Here is a 7,268-nt window from a genome sequence, read left to right as displayed (position 1 = left end):
GGCAGTTCAAGTTCACCAGTTGCTGCTCGGAAATCCTATACACGGTCTATACAACAACAAAATATGTATTATAAATCCAAAGATCTATAACTGTGGATATAATCCCCTATGGAAATAGAGTTTTCTTTGTTGTGTTACTAAGGCAATAGAATGTGTCTTAATCCAATCGCTTTTCTGTAAAAGAAACAGAGTTGGCACAACAAGGAAGTACAGAGAAGGGAAGATAGATGCTGTGGTACATGAAGATTGCCCAAGGAACAAAGTGGAAAAGGACAAGGACCCTGCCCCACAGCCAACACACACAGAGCCTGGCTCTAGAGCCAGTGCACTAAAATTTAACATCAATACCTAAATTGTGAAAATTAAATTTGTTTGTTAGAATTACCCACCAGTGAAATTACTGTCATAGCAACACTAGATAATATGACAGAGGGAGTAATATAGTAATTCTATGTCTAACTTTTTAAGGAACTGCCATAGTGAGGCTGAATCATTTCATATTCCTACCAACAATGCAGGAGTCCAGGTGTGGCGCTGTAGGTTAATGTGCCAGACTGCAAAGCTGTTTGAACTGCAAGGTCCGTGGTTCAAGCTTACCAGCTGCTCCTCAGAAACCCTATACAGGTAGGAATTGACTTGACAGCACTTAATAACAACAAAACAACAACCAACAATGCAATAGGGTTCTGATTTTTTTCACATACTTACCAACATTTGTTGTTTTCCATTGTTTTTATTGTAGCCATCCTTCAATAAAATGGGTGTGAAATGGTATCTCATTATGACTTTGCTGTACATTTCTCTAATGATTAGTGATAGTGAACATCTTTTCATGGGCTTATTGACAGTTTTTATATGGATTCTTAGATATTAAAAAGCATAAGCAACACATTTTTTTGGTTTTGGTACCTATCCCAGCAATGGGAGTGTAGTAGCTCTGTAGGATAAGCACTGTATTGTGAATCACAAGGTCAGCAGTTTGAGCAGACTCAACAGCACTTAACAACAGTAATTCCAGCAATAAGCTACTCAACTAAGTTTTTAGCTCAGTATGTTGTTGTTGTTGTTGCTAAGTGTCTCCAATATGTTGTTACTAAGTGCTGTCAAGTTGGTTCAGACTCATAGCAACCCTGCATAGGGTTTCCAAGCCTTTTAAAATCTTTAGGGAACAGAAAGCCTCATCTTTCCCCTGTGGAGCCACTGGCTGGCTCGAACCACAGATATTGTGGTTTGCAGTTCAGTGCTTATGTATGAAATCAGTGTGCTCCCTTAGTTCAATATTGTTGATATTGTTAAGCGCCATCGAGTTAATTCTGACTAATAATTATCCTGTAAGTGGCTGGTAGGTCACTTACCTTTTTGATCAGCAGTCCAGTGCTTATTCTACAGGACCATATCAGGACACCTAGTTCAATATGTTGTTGTTGTTAAGGGCCATCAAGTTGGTTCCAACTCATGATGACCCTGAATAGGGTTTCCGAGGGGCAGCTGTTAGGTTAGAACCACCAACCTTGCAGTTCTTATTCTGCAGTGCCACACCAGGACTCAATACAGAGAGGCTGGTTAGTTAGCAAAGGATAAAAATTTTAAAAGTATTATTTAGTTTCTGACATTCAGTAACATACTGCAGGGGCCCTCATGGGGATTTTAAGTATTATTTATAGAATTTTGGATGGGAAAAATTCTCATGGGATAAAATCAAAAGTATGAAAATCTGTACTATGAAAATTAATCTCCCTTCCATCCTTGAACACCAGACACCAAGCTATTATTCTAGAGGCAGCCAACTAGTGAAAAGTTAAGCTATCTTTTCCTTGGGCTACAGTCACAGTGTCATATGATCTGTGTAACTGTGAACCCTCACAGTCCCATCAGCTCATGGAGGTGCAACCGGGAGTAAGGTTGTACGTGTGTCCGGAGTTCTCATTTAACAGCCGTTCTTGAGTGCTTACTATGAGTCAGGAGTTACTAGACTGGAGGCAGGGAGATCAGCAAGGTACACAACTGGTCCATGGAGCTGAGGTAAACCATCAAAAGAGAATTACTATGATACGCTGTAGAAGTCTTGGAGTGGCACTGTAGGATAATCAGTGGACTACAAACCACAAGGTTGGGCGTTCAAACCCACCAGCCACTCTTTAGAAATCCTGTACAGGTCGCTATGAGTCAGAACCGACTCAACAGTACCTAACAACAGCAGTAATAAGACATTGTGGGAAATGTAATATACCAAGAACTCTGTGAGAATAAGTGGACTCTACAGCTGTAGCTCTAGTTCCTGCTGCCTCTGGTAAAGGGGGATGCTGAGCTACTAAAGTCCTCAGCTAATGTCACATCGTGGTGAATTGTATCCTTTCAAATGCATCCTCTTTCTCGCTTTTGAAAAAATTGACCCAAATTATCTTTCTTTGCTACAGTCTCCTCCACATCTAGACATTCTTAATAGATGTTAAATCAACTCAGTGGCACACAATAACAACCTTGTTATTTTATCATTAATTACTCCAAATCCATTGCCAGCAAGTCTAGCTGACTCATAGTGACCCTTATAAGGACAGACTAGAACTGCCCCATTGGGTATCCAAGGGTGTAAATCCTTACCAAAGCAGATCTTCCTCCCACAGAGCATCTGATAGATTCAAACCACCTACCTTTCAGTTAGCAGCCAAGACCTTTTACCAGCTGGGCCATCAGCGTTCCTTATTAATCACTGACTGGTTGGCTGGCTGGCTGACTATGTACTGTCGAGTTGGTTCTGACTCATATTGTTGTTGTTGTTGAGGGCCGTCAAGTCAGTTCAACACATAGCAATCCTGTATAGGATTTTGGAGGAGTGGCTGGTGAGTTTGAACCACTGACCTTGTGGTTCAAACCAACCTTGCAGTCTAGTACATTATTCCACAGTGCTACACCACGACTCATAGTGACACTTGATAGGGTTTCAGAGGCTGTAAATCTTTATGGGAGCAGAACATTTCCATTTTCTTCCAAAGAGTACCTGGTAAACATGGATAACTCTCTATTTCAGTTGATTAATTATACTTCTAAAATAACATATTCAATACTCCTGCACAGTTTCAGGTTTCTTACACCTGACAGAAACCAAAAATTGTCAGCTTTGTACTACAGAGATGTAATTCCAGGGACTGTGCTGTTTAAATTCTCATTGGATCTTACTGAAATGGCAAAATGTTATGAATATTCATGAGTGTGCAGTTTGCAGCACCTCCTCTAACTAAATAATAATTCAGCACATAGTACAAAATACTATTTATGGTTTCATGGAGGTTTCCAAAAACTGGTTCTTCCAAGGAGCAAGTTTCATAAGATGTTAATAGAATATTATACTCAGAAAAGGAGTCTCTGTTTCCTTAAGTTTTAATATGAGGACACCAATTGTTGTTGTTAAGTACCATGGAGTTGGTTCCGACTCATAGTGACCCTGCACAGGGTTTCTGAGGCTATAAATCTTTACGGGAACAGATGCCTCATCTTTCTCCCGCAGAACTGCTGGTAGTTTCAAACTGCTGACCTTGAGCTTGGCAAGCCGACTCAACATCAATAGAATTCTTTATTCTCAGAAAATTCAGACCCTTTGAGATGCGAACATACATTGAGAATTTCCAGCGCATCCTGTGTAGTGCTTCACAAACCATTCCCCACCCCCAACCCCTGAGTAATATGATCATTGTCTTGAGAAATTCTGCTTTATTAGATGACTGATAATGTCTAGTGCAGTAGCATCTGGAATGTGAAATCTCCCAACACATGATTCTTCCTCAGAAGAACAACTCCCTTGAAAATAGAGTTAACAAACAGTATTTGGTCAACTGAAGTGAAAAGTTACTCCTATGTACTGATGGGCATTCTGAATTACCTTCTTAAACTGTTTTCTGTAACCTAGGTTCTGGTCCTGGTTCACATAAGAAACGTTCCCTTAGTCCTGGGTCTGGTCTTCTCCCAGTTGATTCTTCTCCTTTTCAACCATTTGATTTTTGTTAACATCCTCTCTCCCTTCTTCTCCATCTGCTTCCTCCCTACTAAGGTGTGGGCAACAGACATTTTCTAGGAAACTCTTGTTAGTTGTTATGCTCTGAGTCCTATGTTGACCTGATGGGTAACAGAACAAAGTGCTACCTATTCCTGAGGTATCGTCATGATTCTTTGTATATTTGAATCCATTGTTCTGGCTTTCCTGTTGATTAACCACACTTAAAATTTACAAGGAAGAGGGAGAACAAAACCAAAAAGATTTGCAAAGAAAGTACAGAGACGGGGATATATAGAAGTTTATTTCTCTCTCGTGTAGATGTGTGAGTAGATGACGTGTTGACAAGGTGCCCCATAGTCTTTATATCTTTTCTATTAGTCATGACCTTTACCTCATTCTCCAAAATGCGCCAGCATTCCAGGAAATAGGAGGGGGAAAGGAATAGGAAAACAATGGAGACAAAGACAACATATGCCTTGTCCTTTTAAGATTTCTGAAGCAATTGTACAACATTCTACTCACAATTCCCTTGACCAGAGGGATCCTAGCTAGCTGCAGTCATACTAACTACAAGAAAGCCTGAGAAATTCATGGTTAGTACAAACAGAGAGCTTGAACATTTAAGTTCTCACTTTAGAACCTGAGTTTGGTCAATTGAAGCTGACAGAGCATAATAATTACTAGTCAGAGAAAGCTCTGTGGATGGCAATGGTCTCATCCATAACCAATAATGAGGATGATGTGGGACCAGAAATGTTTCATTCCATTGTCATGGGGTTGCTACGAGTTGCAGGCTGACTCAATGGCTGAAAACCATAACAGACTTTTAGAACCTTTAGGTTTCTCCTAAATAGCCCCATCTCAAGCCTGTTGAGATACCCTAGGTTGTTATAAAACATGACTGACAGGTTACACTTTGAATTGTCAAGTATGGCTCAATGTAATATTTTGGATGGGAAAATTCTCCTTCTGACAGCAATCATGAGTCTGGCCCAGGAATTGCCTGGGTGTTGCTCTGCAGAGCTGGAAATAAGGAATGGACACATTCTCACCGTTAGTCTTCAGTGCTCCTTCTTTCTAATTATTGCAGAATTGTTCTGGCCTATTAGACAAAAGAGAAGGATATCATGTTTGGTAAGGTGGAGGGTTAGAGAAAAAGAGGAAGACCCCCAATGAGATGGATTGGCCAAGTGGCAGCATCGATGGACTCAAGCGTGGCAACAGTAGTGAGGTTGGCCCAGGATTAGGCAGTATTTCATTCTGCTGTGCATAAGGTCAGTCGCTATGGGTTGATACTGACTTGATGGCACCTAACAACAACAACTGGACAACAAACAATCCAACTCCTCCCCATGTCTGTTCCTCCTCCTCTCACCACTCCAGATGAGCTAGATTGAAATGAAGATACATGTTGGGATGTTCTCTTCTACATAGAGGTTTTCTTTCAACACTGCCAACCTACATATCTGAGATTTATGGTCCAGGCTTTCAGAGTCCGTTTTAGAAATAAACCTTCCACAGGACCATGAAGGGACGCACAGTCAAACAGGGGCATGCTATTGATGTTGTGTGCCATCGAGTCAGTTCTGACTCATAACAATCATGAGTAGGGTTTCTGAGAATGGATGGTGGGTTTGAACTGCCAACCTTGCAATTTCCAGTCCAGTGCTCATCCTACAGCAATCAGCAACTGGGATATAATGGGTGAGAAATGAAGCAGTGAGCCCAGGAACCTGGACCTGTGGTGGAGAGGTAACAATGGTGTCCCTATCTACTCCAGGCAAAGGACTATATGTCACTGTCTGCCTGGGTTTTGTGATAAATTCAGGTTTCAGATAAAACACAAAATAATCCTGGTGGTGGTTGTATGCTGTGAATTTGGTTCCAACTGTAAATCTTGACAGGAGCAGAAAGCTTCATCTTTCTCCTGTGGAATGGCTGGTAGTTTCGAACTGCTGACCTTGAGGTTAGCAGCCTAGTTCATGACCATTACAATTTAGCTTGACTAAGCAATAGTTTAAGGAGCTCTGGTAGTGTAGTGGTTACGAATCGGGCTGTGAACCTTAAGGTCAGCAGTTCGGAACTACCAGCCGCTCCGTGGGAGAAAGATGAGGCTTTCTACTTTCTACTCCCATAAAGATTTACACCCTCGGAAACCCTGTACAGGGTCGCTATGGGTCGGAACGACTCGACGGCACTTAACAACAACAACAACAAGCAATAGTCTACGTGCATTTTCCTCACAGTGTGAGCTGAGTGAAGCTTCTCATTGTGTGAAGGAACAGGCCCGTCATTTGTTGCCATAGACTAATTGTCATGTTTAAGAAAACAAACATGATTTCCCTAGAACATCACTTTTAATGTGGTTTGGTCAGTTCTTGGACTAAGCTTTTATATTAGTCATTTGGCATTTTCCTCAGCGCCCACAAGGAAACCCCACTGTCTCCATCTTACTTAATGCCCTGTACAAAATATCACTGCGTCAAAGAAGCTAAAAGCCCCAAATTCCATGGGAGAAAACCACAGAGGAAATACTCTTGGCCTGATCCCTGAGGGACTAGCCCCCCACTCCTGCCCCCTGTGTTTCACATGCAGGGCCCAGAACAAATCATATTCCATTCTACCCCTCCCTCTCATTCCCTAATTTTTTCCATAAGGAAGATCAGATTTAAATGAATGCTGAGTTCAGTAATAAAGAGGGGGGAGGGGACAGAGAATCAGAAGGTATCACAGACATCATGATGCCTGGCAGGTGGGGCAGGGGTGGAGAGATAGGTTGAGGGAGGAAAACCTACCAAGCATTTCTCTCTGTTTATGAGTTTATGAATACCGCAGGCCTCATGTTTCTCACTGCTTACTTGAACTTAGATGGGAATTGTAAAACTCTACATGAGGTTCTTTCTTTCCTTAGGAACACAGTATTGCTCTAAATGGTTTAGTGACTGTGAGGAAAATAAGACAAAGGTAAGCAGCTTTTTTAAATATCCACCAGCCACTCCTTGGACACACTGTACGGGTTTGCTATTAGTCATAATTAACTGGCTGGTACTTAACAACATAAATATATTGTTGTTGCTAAGTGAAATCTGTACAGGGTCTCTATGAGTTGGAACTGACTCGAGGGCACTAACACCAGCAACAATATATATATCAACTCATAGCAACCATGTATAGGGTTTCCGAGGAACAAGTAGTGGGTTTGAACTGCCGACTTTGTGGTTAGCAACCCAGTGCTTGTCCTAGAGTGCCACATCAGGAGTCTACACTATATATATAT

The sequence above is a fragment of the Chrysochloris asiatica genome, unplaced genomic scaffold, assembly GCF_000296735.1.
Source record: "Chrysochloris asiatica unplaced genomic scaffold, ChrAsi1.0 scaffold00094, whole genome shotgun sequence".
NCBI classification, from domain to species: Eukaryota; Metazoa; Chordata; class Mammalia; order Afrosoricida; family Chrysochloridae; genus Chrysochloris; species Chrysochloris asiatica.
This window is presented reverse-complemented; position numbering follows the sequence as displayed.